Raw genomic sequence first — 13,056 nt, 5'->3', positions numbered from 1 at the left:
TCCACTTACGCCCATCATGTCCTTGCCTGGTGGGTCACTCAGAGAAGAGCTCAGGGCTCCTTGATGGATAGGAGAATCTGCTTTTAGTTAGTTATTTATTTTTGTTTAATGGAAACATTTATTTTTTTTTAATTTTGAAACAATGTTTACTTCTCCCCTCCCCCACTTCACCCACCCATCGTCACTGCAGTCCTCCACATTCCTCCCTCCCTCCTTCCCATCCCTTTCTGTCCTCCACCCCTGTAGGATATCTCTGCTTTATAATTGTCTGTTTTGTTTTATTTTGCTGTTTTGTATTGTAATAACAATACAATTTCTCCCCTATGTCTTATTTGATTCTCTTATATTCCTCCTGTAAGTTCTTGTGCTCACCCTCCCTAGCCTCCCTACCTTCCTTTTTGAGTAGGAGTCACTTGCAGCTTAAGTCTACTTGCAGCTCGAGTCTCCTGGTAGCCATCTTGTGACCATGAGGGAAACCAGCATGAGAAAGAAGCCCACATGGGGAGGCGAGAGGAGTGAGCAGCAGGGGAACTGGGTCAGAACCTGCTGGCACAGTCCTGTGATGGACAGCAAATATCCCCTCTGCTCAAACTAGTGTATGTCAGCTTTCCCATCCCTTGCAAAGTATATTTAAGAGCTTTACTAAAGACAGTCCCCAAATCACTTTACCTCCTCCCCCTCACTTCCCCCCTCAATGGATTTTACTCTGTTCTTCACCATTTGCATTTCTCTCTTAGATACGCAGCAGATTAGATTATGGCAATAATGAAAACCCAGTGCTTATCTTGTTTAGCAACCATTTTCATTTCAGGCCCTTCCAACCCCCTTCACTCTTACCCCCCAAGTCGGGCACCATCTTCCATTAACATGTCAGCATTGAGCTCCCTGGAATAAAATACTAGAGCACAATTGTTGAGTTGGGCTAATTAAAGATGTGTATCATTGGTGCAATTGTCTCTTTGGAACCAAAAAATTAATTATGTTTCTTTGGCCCAGTGACCAGAAGTGGAAAACAAACCCACAGATACATATAATTGTTTGCTATCTACAGCTCTCCCAATAAATGATCTCAGTCCTCATTTGCTTTTTCAGACTCATGGATAACGGAGGATCCAGTCTGATGGGATCGAATGAAACCCACTTCAGAAGGTTGGCAGCTTCTTGGAAACACCTACTTCCTCTTGGGACTCGTGAGTGAGGGGGAGGTGCTGGGGTTGGGAGAGGGTGAGACTCAAAGGGCCGTGTCCCATGGGGTGTCCGTAACTCTGAGTAGGAAATGTACCTGTGTGTTGGGGTCCAAACAGAGGAGCAGGGGGTCCTGTGAGGGAACCTAGAGCAGTGACCTGAGCCACTGAGGAGGAACAACCACCAGACTCTTTCCTGGAGCCCCAGAGGTAGGTTCCAGTGTGCCCCTTGCAGGACTGGTCATTTGCAAATTTAGGGACAGCTTCTGGGGCAACCTTGCTTCTCACACCAATGATCCCCAAGACCACCCTCAGGTGAGACAACTCTCTGGGAGGACTGCAGAATTCACGGAGAGTTCTTATATGCACGTTAGGGTTTATTACAATGAAAGGACATGGATCAGGCCAGTGAAAGGAAGAGGCTGATCGGCAGAGTCCAGAAAAGTTCCAGAGCTGCGCCTTCTGGGGGATCCCTCCCAGTGGAGGCTTGCATAGTGCTAACCTGTGAAGGGCGTCTCCATCCAGGGAAGCTTCCCCCACCACCAGTCTCGGTGTTGGCTTCCCTGGGGCTCATCACATAGCCATGGCTAATGGTCCATGAGGCTGGCCTCCTCGCTGGCCTCCCTGTAGGTCAATCCGATGCACACACATCACATTGTCAGACTGCCAGGCATGATGTTAGGGTCCCATGTAAATAAAAACATTTCTAACAGGCAGGACACTCTGAGGACTTAGACACCTCCCAGGAGTCAAGGGCAAAGGGTAGCCCCCATCTTGGAGCAAGGTTAAAATCTTTACTGCACCGTTCCATTTATTTCTTCTGTCTTTATCTAGCTAAACAACAAAGCTCATAAGCCTTAAGAGAACATCTCAGTGAATTTTCACACATAGAAACATGCCTAGCTTGCCTTCTATAGAATAGTTTTCTTATCTCTATAGAATAGCTTTGGGTGAAACACACACAACATACATGTCCGTAACATCTTTGAAGATACAGCACCCAATGCAATGATAGTGAAGGCAAGGATAAGTAGATGAGACTACATCAAGTTAAAGAGCTTCTGTACAGCAAAAGACTCATTACAAAAAACAAACAGACATCCCACCAATTGGGAAAATTTTCTCACACAAAACTAGTGATAAAATTGATCACAAAGATATACATAAAACTGATGAAACTCAACAAAAATAAAGTAAACAACCCCATCAAAAAATGGGCAGGAGAGCGAAAAGACACTTCTCCATAGAGGAAATGCAGATGGCCAACAAGCATATGAAAAAATGTTCAACATCACTTGTAATAAGGGAGGTGCAAATTAACCACAATGAAATACCACATCACACCAGTGAGAATGGTACATCTTCAAACAACTAGCAACAACAAATGTGATGTGGATGTGGAGAAAAAGAAACTCTCCTGCACTCTTGGTGGGAATGCAAACTAGTACAACCACTATGGAAAACTGTTTGGAGGTTCCTCAAACTGCTAAACATGGAACTTCCATATGACCTAGCAATCCCACTTTTGGTATCTACTCAAAAGACACAAAAACACTGTTTCAAAAAGATACCTGCACCCCCATGTTTACTGCTACTTTATTTACAATTGGAAAGACACGGAAACAACCCAAATGCCCAAAAGTGGATGACTGGATTAAAAAGATGTACATATACACAATGGAATATTCCTCAACAACCAAAAATAAATAAATAAATAAACACATGCCTTTTGCAGCAACATGGATGGAGCTGGAAAAGATCATGCTTAGTGAAATAAGCCAGAAAGAAAAGGAAAAATACTGGATGGTTTCACTCATAGCAGGAGTATAACAGACTAGGTGAGAAAATAACAATAATAATGAACAGCTATATACTAAAGACATTTTGTGGGGCTGGAGTGGGGAATGGGATCAAAAACAGTGGGGGGAGGGAAATGCACTGGACTATGGTGATGGCACATGGGTGATTTGGTGATGGGAAGCTCATGGGGATTACAAATGAGATGGAAAAAGGCACAAAGAGATGTAAAAATAAACTATTATATTATTAAAAAGAAAAAAGAATAGCTTTGCCTGTGATTGAACTTTGAGTAGTCATCACACAAGGGGATGGGTGTGCGGATGCCTGTGTCTGGGTTCTCTGGCTCTGTGTCTTGCCTGTGAGAACCCTCCCAGCTGTGTATCTCATACTTTGTTCCTGGTCTTTGCTGAGTTGTTTTCCAAATCTGTGGATGCTCCATAGCATGTCATTCATCTTGCTGTTGATGGACATTTGCATTTGTGGGAATGGTTGAAAAGTCTGTGTCTGGGCACTGTACATGCCGTCTTGTCTGGCGTGGAATGGCTGGGACAGTTACTCACTGGATATTGATTGCTTTTGGAACTGGTTCTACCAGTTTGCCTTTTAGATATAGCAAGGAGCAATATCCCGGGATGAGTTGGGATAAGGAGACTTAAAGTCAGAGGTGAACTAATTAATTTGCTGGTGCAGGGGGAGCCCCTTTGGGAGAGGCTCTGAGGATCAAGAGAGAAGCTTCAGAAATACCTCTGCTATCAATAGGCTGCCTGGGGACAACACCCAGAAAGATGTTTCTTTCAGGCTGGTCAGGCTCAGTCATTTGGGTGGTCCCTGGAGACTTTCCTCCCCTCCTTCTCTTGTCTAAAGGGAGGTCCAGGCCCAGAAGGGTGTTCCAGGAGTATCTGGCTGTGACTTGTTTTTCTTTTTTTTAAGATTTATTTATTTGTGCATGAGGAACTGGGGTACAGGCCAGAGGTACAGGGGCGGTGAGAGGCTGCACTTTAACCTGCTACGCCACCAGGGAGGGCCAACTTGTTTTTCTAAAGTTCTCAGTGTTCTCCCTGGACACACTGGTCCAAAGATTCCTGGATCTTTCCCACCTGTAAACCTGTGGTCACATCCTTTCTGTCCCCAGAATGTGCTCTGCCCTATCTATCCAACCCAGTCCCTCGAGTCAGTGACGTTACCCCCAGATTGCCTCCTCCTTAAGGCTCAGGGACCTTCCACAGCCAGCTTCCCTCCCTAAGCCCTCTGCAAAGATAATTGACATCATAGACTCTTGCTTCTGCAAAATCAGCCACAAAACCAAGGAGAAATTTTCATAGAAACTATCCCAAACACTCCAGCTCTTCCTTGAAACAGATTCCCTCTCCAGGCTTTCAAAGAGCCTACTCAGGTATACCAGATGGAATCAACCTGACTTGGCAAATGAATAAGAGGATCTCTTCAGAGTAATCTGAGCCAAGAATGGTCAAAAGGTGCTGAGTGTCTGTTTCTTAACTTTTGCACCAGACTTGAGATTAGTGCATACTAGGTGGGCTTAAGACAACTGCAGAAGTCATGTCCTCGGGAGTCAATTGGGTTTTTAGAATTTTAATGGGGTCTTACATGCAGTGAGCCCAAACCAAACCTCTGAATTATAAATGAAGAAACAGGGCCCAGAGGAGGTAGCAGGCTTACTGCCAGTTCCTCCCTGTTTGCAGATTGAACCAGTAGTTAAAGGGTATTACAATAATGTAATGAATGTCATTCCGTGGGCCTTCTGTAAAATTGCCAGCTTAGAAAGGCTAAAGTGAGATCTTGTCTGATCACATTTTAAGCTCTGTGATTAACCAACAACATGACTTGAAAACCACAAAAAGTGCAAGAAATGTTCCCAGCCAGGATGGAGCTTGCTCTGATGTTTGTAGTCGAGGAATGGGGAGATGGCTAAGACTGGGGTGCTGCCTGACTTTAGAAGGAAGGGTAAGGTTGGTGGGTAACAGAGGAGACTCCAGATAACCACATCTTTGGAAATGGACCCCCTCTTGCAGCCTTTACAGCAGTAGATCTCCTGGCTCTCTTATTCCATCCCACTTGCTACCTTAGCACACTCTTCAGCTTTGTGTCCAATTTATGGACGTGCACATATAATTGCACCAGTATTACACAGTTGCACATAAAACCTGGCGGCTGCGGAATCTCATTACTTCTCACTTCAGTAAATCAACACCCTAGACCAGCTCAACAAGAAAGTGGTTTGTTCTCTAAGTAGCAACCTGCCTGCAGGTGCTGCCTGAGTGCGCCCTAATTATGAGACACCCCCGGGGTTCACTGGGAACTTAAATTACATCCTACTCACCGAGGAAGTGGGCTTCTTTCTATGCAAGGCAACACATTGGTTGGGTGAAGGTGCTTTGCTAAATCGTCCGTTTGCCGTTTGCTCCTTCATTCTTTCATCCCTTTGCATAATATCAAGTTGGAGATATCCAGCAACTGGCTACAGCCTCCTTGGTCACTTGGAAGCTGATGAAGTGCTATGTGATGATGTGCATCCCAGTCTGTCTTCTCATCCAACTCTTCTTTGTATTCACCCAACTGAGTTCTGTACATTCAGTGTTAATTCAATTTGAGAAAAGATATAGTCAACATTGTCTGGGGCCTGGAGGCCTGAAGAACGTGGCCTCACCCATCTTGACAGCTGCTTAAGGGACACCCAGACTGTTATGTGGATCGAGGAGCATCTCAGTCACCCCAGCTCTCAGCATCCACCCCTGGGAGCAGCTAGCTATCCTCCCATCCTTCCAGTCTCCGTTGACTGATCCTCTGTGGCTCGGGCTCCATCTCTTGGTTAATGTGACTCTGGCCTTTTTACCTTCACCTGGGCTTCCTCCCCTACCCCCCAAGTTCTTATGCTGTTCACATGACTCCCTATTGCTCCCAGGTAACATCTAGACTCTAATGGCCTGGTGCTTGCAATCTCTCTGGCCTCAATTTGTCTCACCAACCCCCAAGTGCACACTGTTCCCTGAGACCCCTCTTCTGCTCCTCAGCCTAGAATTTCCTTCCTCTTCCAGACTCAGTTCATGTGTCCGGTCTATGGGGCTTTCTTGGACAGAGCTGGGTTTCATAGAGAGACCTCATTTTAATGATGGAACAGAGCTGTCACATTCAAAGATGAGAGACTGAAATATGAAGGACAATGGCCAGATTGCAAAGAAGAAAAGAACTTTGACCGACAACCTACAGCAGAGCCTCAGACAGCCAGCATTTCATTGACTGATGGCTTCCCTAATTTTTGTCCCTCCTTCTAATTTAAGCCAACCAGAGAAAGTCAGATATGTACCCCAAACCAACCATATAGGATACCTTGTGTTCTACTTAGTTGGCTGCCAGCTTTCCCGGGCCAACAGCCTCCCAATCAGGGTATATCTGGGTCTTCTCTTTGCTCCACATTCCCTGACTGCCTTTGAGTCTCTCACAAAGGCAAATGACTTGGTCTAGAAAGTTCCAAGATGTTATAGGAAATGTTATAGGAAAGTCAGGGGTTGACTTGCTCTAGAAAGTTCCAAATAAATACCATTGGCTTGTTCTCATGTGAGTGACCTTTATTAATTGCCTCATTGACCAGCCCCAATCAACATCTGGATTGTCTGCAAGCATGAGAATTCAGGGGTCATCTCTGCCTCATCATCTTGCTGGGCTAGAAGCACCTGTTGGCAGGGTTGTCTCCCCAGCACCTGGCACAGGGCACAGCAAATGCTTGTTGGTTGATGGAAAGAACAAGTAAATCTTCACATGCCTGGTGTCACTCATACCAGGGATGCTGGAAGTCCTTTATTCTAACTCTATCTGTGAGGATTGAAACGGGTGCTCCTCTGGACTTTGAGATGCTCAAGAAGCAGAGAGGAGAACTTGAGCTCTTCTGTAACACATAGCAGTGTCGGGAATCGCTAAGACCTGCGATTTGGCATCCTCATTAGTGCTTGGGCATAGTTGGTGCTTAGTAAATGTTATAGGAAAGCAGGAAGGAACAGGAAGAAGGAGGAAGGAGAGAGGGGTAAGATACGTGAGCCTTGGATCTCCTGGGCAAACCCTTGGTCCCTCTGCCTTGGTTTTTTCCAGCTTCTACCAGGCAGGTGATATAGGCCAACACAGGACAGCGTGAGGTTTCTGAATGACGCTTGGAGGACTAATGCTGTCCTGAGGTCACAAGAGGGGTTTCAACCCCCACCCCCACCCCCGCCACCACTGACTGACTGAATTTCCCAAGCTGGGGTAGTACAGCTGGAAACTACCACCTCACCTCACTCCTGCAAGGAAGGAACCATCATGCCCGGGCACATGGGCCTGACCCGGGGATAGTGGCCGGCAAGGACTGTTTCTGTCAAGGCTGGGAGCCTCTGTGTAAAAACAACTACCAACTGCTAAGCATCACAAATTATTCTGTGAGTTTTACAGGAACTATAAATATTACATAGTGCATTTCCTCAGTTCTGTGAGCTCGGGAAGCAGGTGCAACATGCACTCCAGCAGGGTAATTAGGTGGTCGCGACCGGAGACCCTCCTTAGTCATAAAATTACTGCCACTCCAGACCTGTCATTAGGAAGGACCAGCAGGAGAGGTGGCCCGTGTCAGGGACTGTCAGGACTCTAGTTCTCAGTTGCCTCATAAGCGCTCCAATTGAATTTTAATTCAGGTGCTATCTGAGGCCGGTAATGGCCTCACCAAATCCAAATTAAATACATATTTTAGATTTTAATCTAAGCAGTGCCAGAAAATGTGCCACTTTGGGGATGAATTATTTATTCGTTTGGGGCTGAAAGGAGAGCCTCACAAGCGGACCAAGGGCCTGCAACAGAGGCAAGGAAACAAACGTGACAGCCGGCGGCCGGTACCGAGGCTGTTGTGTCATCCACTTAATGAGATGACAACCCCGCCAGCCACCCTCAGGTGCCACTGACAGCCGCCCAGGCGCCCCTCCCGGGAAATGCCTCACGGCGCCGTCGTCTCAGAATCTGCTTCTCCACGTCTTTTTGAAAGCTTTCGTCTCTGAAAAGCTTGTTGAGATTTGTAGAGTTGGAGTCTCCGGCTGGAAAACAAAGGTCTAGAGGGACCGGGAGAAGCTGTCTTCCCATTTCTGGGCGGGGAAGGCGCTGAGTTCTCCTGCACACATTGTTGGCTGCTTGTCCTTTGGGCTTTGTAAATGCGCTCTCAGCTTCAGGGCCACACAGAGCAAGTCCCTGGCCCAAGCCCCCAGGCATGAGCTGAGCCCTGAGGACACAGGGGCCTGGGGTTGTTCTGCCCCAGGAGGGCCCCTTGGAGCCAGTCAGCAGCGCGTCCCAGACCCGTCCTTGGAGGGTCCACCTCGAAGGAAACACCCTTGTGCTGCCCATCCAGGACAAGGGGCCGGTCGCAGGTGGCTGCCGGCTCTTGAATGTGGCAGGTGGAGATGAACTTGTCGTTTTAAAGTTTTCAGTCGTTAAAGTTTTAGACTTGATACTTGATGCAGCTTTTGGAAAACTCTTGAGGCTGTTTGGAACCGCTTGGACATTTGAGTCTATTTTTTCAACCGCAAACTTAAGAACTAGAGATAGAGATCGAGTATTCCTCATAAAGATTTAGAGTCTGAGTTGAGAGCGACAGTGAGTATAAAATCTTTCATTAATAATTTTTATATTGTTGATATGTGGGGATGATACATGTTTTAGATGTAGTGGGTTAAATAAAATATAATATTAAAATGTAACTTCCCTGTTTCAGTTTGCTGTTTTAATGTGATGACGAGAGAGTTTAGGTCCCATATGTGGCTTATGTAAAGGTTCTGGTGCCATCGTGGATGGCCTGGCATCCTTAGGTGCTGGGCACAGGGTGGCAGGCTCTCGGGAATCTTGGGGCCTGAGACAGACAATACAGAAACCATCACAGAGAGCAGAGAGGCAGAGTGTGCTCAAGAAACGCCCATGGGCGCTCACCCCCCTTCGGACCCTGCGTTGACAACCTGCACAGCTACACATCGGGGACATCCCATGGGAGCCCAAGAACTGACTGGGAGCCATCAAAGTGACTTCATTTTCAGTGACTTCATTTTCAGAACAAATCAATTCTCAGGTTGACAGTGGGATCCTCCTTGGCCATCTCAGTGTTTCCAGAAACCTGGATGTTACAGGTGAGCGGGGTTGGCTGAGGGTACCACCTCTGCTCCCAGTCTCCTTCCTGACCTCGCCCTGCCCCTGTCTGTCACCCCTTTGCTGCACCCGGCTTGTGTTGCACGAGAGGGTCCACTCATTGGAAGGGCCCTTTGGTAATGTCAGGAAGATCCACATGGCCGAAGGTGCTGGTGTGCTTGGAGAGCTGGGACTGGACACAAGTTGAGGTTGAAGAACAACCGAGAACTAGTTCCGGTACATTTTAAAAAGAACTTGAAAGTATTTATCACAGCACCTCCATACATTTGAAAATCAATCCATTGGAGGGAGATTTGATTTGTCCTGGCTGTGGTGAGGGTGACTGGCTTAGGTCTCTCACTAGGTTGTGGTTAAGATGTAGGCTGGGTGGGCCTGAGGACTTGCTTTTAATGTGGCTCGAAAGAGTTTGTGAGTCTGTTCTCTGCCTGCTGGTCCCTTGAGGTATCTCTGGGCAAGGTACAGGGACATAGGGGAGCAAGAATCTCTGCACCAGAGCCAGGCTTCAGGATGAAGGCAGTGTGGAGAGGGCCTTTCCCGGGGACAAGGGAGTGCCATCAGGTGACGAAATCCACGGGTTGGTTGACTTTGGGACTGTGCCAGGTGGTGAAGCCCAGAGTAGCAGCATGGAGGAGGGGTGGGGATGCCAGTGGCCTCCTTTGGGGTCCGAGGCGGGGCCATCCCAACACTGTCATCCTGATGACATCTGTTGGTTGCTACTGAACCTCTTCATGTACGATCTCACTTAGTGCTTACATACACTCTCGCATAGGGAAACTGAGGTCCCGGAAGGTGAGTGGCTGATACCCAAGGTTAAGCAGCTCCTCTGACTGAGAGAAAAGCAAGTTAAAGGCCTGAGGCAGGACTGATCATGGGGCTAATGAGAAGATTGGGTAAATGAATCAAATCTGATTATCCCTCAGTTTCAAGGGGGCGGGGCTGGTAGAAGGGATGGACAGTGGGGTGGATGATTACTCCCAGTCCAGCTCAGCCTGCGGCCACATGTGTCATCCTCTGATTGTCCCCCCAAACCCAGCCTCACACAGGAGGCTTATTTCCCAACAGTGCCAGCTGCTTGGATATCTGTTTGGATTTGCCGTTAGCACACGAATACTCCTAATTTAATTTTCCCTTTGTGTCTCTCTGAGTGACTAACTCTGGGCCATTGCTATGAAAATGTGCTGGGGGTGAAAACCAGTAGGTTGTAAATGAAAACCAGGAGCCCGGGGCTACTTAAGGGTCTTGACGCTGGGAAATCCTGTCTGGCTCAGAGCAGTGCGCACAGTCGGTGCTCAGTGTATGCTCAGTGTGTGGGGGTGACCCTCACTGGCCCCAGCCCCTGCTGGGCCTTCCACAGCAGCTGGGTGCCTCTCCGGGAATGGTCCCCAGCATTTCAGGAGCACCCACCATGTCCCACATGCTCACGTACTCCCAGCTCATGTTGTTCGTGGCAGGGCCCCAGCTTTTATGTCTGTGTTCCTGCCCCAGGACCAGGGCTGACTGGACTCCTCAGGGGCGAGCACCCCAGAATGGCCATGGGTGGCCTGGGGCCCACCTTGTTCACTCTCTCCCCATTATTCTCGTTGCTCTGGGGGCTCTTCTGACTCCAGGTTCTCATCCCAAAGGGCCAGGGCAGGGGAGTCAGTTCCAGAGCTGCTTCAGGCTTCAGCGCCTGCAGGGACTTCAGAGCAGAAATGAGACGTTCTCGTTGGCAGGACCAGCAGCCTCAGCTTCCTTTTCATCTTTTTTATTTCTGTTTGTTTCAAAAATCCATCACAGAAAGTGGAGGCGGAAGGGGCTCAGCTCGGGGGAGGAGACCTGCCAAGCCAGAGCCTGGATTATTCCACCTCGGTCTGGTCTTACACAGCCAGGCAGGCCCCTGGGCGTATGCAGTCACCCGTGTCCTCTGTTTGCTCCTTGAGATGCTCCAAGTTTCTGAAGGGAAGCAGGTTACCGGCTTCTACGCTCCTCGCCCTCAGCCCTCGGAGTAAAACTCCAAGCTACCTCTCTCTGCAGGGACTTTCGGAATCTATTCCTGTATAACTTGAAATAGTTCAGTAATTTTCCAGAAACACATTAATTGGGTCTGCTGCCTGCTTTTTTATGGAAATACTGTCTCCCCATTATAATAATTATATTTGCGGCCCTCCCTGGTGGCGCAGCGGGTTAAAGCACAGCACAAAGAAGCTTAAGCCACTTCTATATAAGTTTGATCCCCGCCTGCCCCAGAGGAGATCCACATGGCGGGGCAGACCTCCCCTGACCCGCCCGCTGCTCCCCTCAGCAGTGTACTTCGTCTATCTGCCTGTTCTGCTCCCCACTCTGTCTCTGGTGAATCCTCTCACCCTCCACATCTCTGGCCTGTACCTCAGTTCTGTATGAATCAATAAATAAACCTTAAAAAAAAAGTATTTAGTAATTATATTTGCCATGTATCAAAAACTTCCTATATTCTGGGCACTGCAACTCTTGGAAGGAGATGCTGTTATGTTCCTCATTTTCCAAAAACTAAGCGGAAGTTCAAATAAATACTTTGTGCAAGATTGTCTTCCTGGTAACAGTGTCAGATCTGCCAACTTTTGAGTGAGAATCAGATGCTAAAAGCCATTCTCAACCTCCATTCCCTTGCGTTTTGCTTCTAAAAAAGGTGGAAAGCTAAATTACTCGTCTTACTGGACTGTCTTGCAGCTACAAGTGGCCCAGTGACCACGCTCCCTATCAAGATGCAAGCAAAATCAACTTTCCTCTGTGCTTTTTTGGTGGTGTTATTGGGGCCAGGAGGAGAGGATGTGGACGGAGAGAGAGAGAAAGTACTCTACTGTCTCATCCTCTTTTTATAATGTCTGTCCTGTGGGGTTAGGATCCCACACATTGAACACCTCACTCATTTAATCCTCGTGGAAATCTTGTCATGTAAGTGTTATTTTCATCCCCGTTTGACAGATGAGGAAACTGAGGCTCAGAGGTTTCATTTAACCTAATGACCTGTTTGTACGTCTGTCTCCTAATGCAGTCATATTGGGGGGTTAGGACTGCAGACTATGAATTTGGGGGGAAACAACATTCAGTGAAGAGAATCCTCACCGGCTCTGGAGGGATCTAAGAAGCTTAGGCTCTGCTTCCTTTTTCCCGTTTAGTGTGGAGGTGGCACCAACTGGGTAGTGTGCAGACCTCTACAGGTCACTACACTTCCCTGTGCCTCAGTTTCCTCACCTGTCCAATGGCACCTTCATTATAAGATTGCCATGAGGATGACATGAGTGAAGGACTTAATGTAGTAGTGGATCTCAGGGAGAACTGAGTGTTTTATCACCACAAACATCACCATCTTAGCCGTGGGAGCCTTAACACTGTTCTGCGTTCTCCTCTCTCCTGGAGCCCTCTCTCTCTCACCCCACACCCTTGAAATCAAGAAGGAAGTATCATTTGCCTTAACCAATGAAAAGAGAGCAGGACGGTCATGTGACCTTCCGTGTGGCAGCGCTCAAAAGCTAGAGTGTACATTTCTCAGATCCCGCTTCCCTGGGAAGATCGTGATGATGGGCGGTGACTCAGGACGAAGCAGCTTGCATTATTGGGGTAGCACATAGAGGGCGACTGGATAGTCACTGAGCCCTGAGGAGAATTTATGTGAAAGAGCCATTAACATCAACAGCATTAAAACCACAAGACCAGGGAGTTATGTTCTTACTGCCGCAGAGCCTGGCTTAACCTAATACACTCTTCCACGTAAACGATTCAATAAGCTGTAATAAGATCTGCCATGCTCGTTGACGTGGTAGCTGCAATTGCAGATGAAACTTTACTCTAAGCCCTTTGATCCGAATATAGAAAAAATGACCTAAGAAGGAGAATAGAGGCATCCTGGAAGGAAGACATCGGTTATGGTACTTTTCTGGGGTGGAGCGGG

Source organism: Condylura cristata, unplaced genomic scaffold (genome assembly GCF_000260355.1).
Source record: "Condylura cristata isolate star-nosed mole 26May11 unplaced genomic scaffold, ConCri1.0 scaffold00032, whole genome shotgun sequence".
Classification (NCBI taxonomy): domain Eukaryota; kingdom Metazoa; phylum Chordata; class Mammalia; order Eulipotyphla; family Talpidae; genus Condylura; species Condylura cristata.
The sequence above is the reverse complement of the archived record's forward strand: the minus strand, read 5'-3'. Positions refer to the sequence as shown.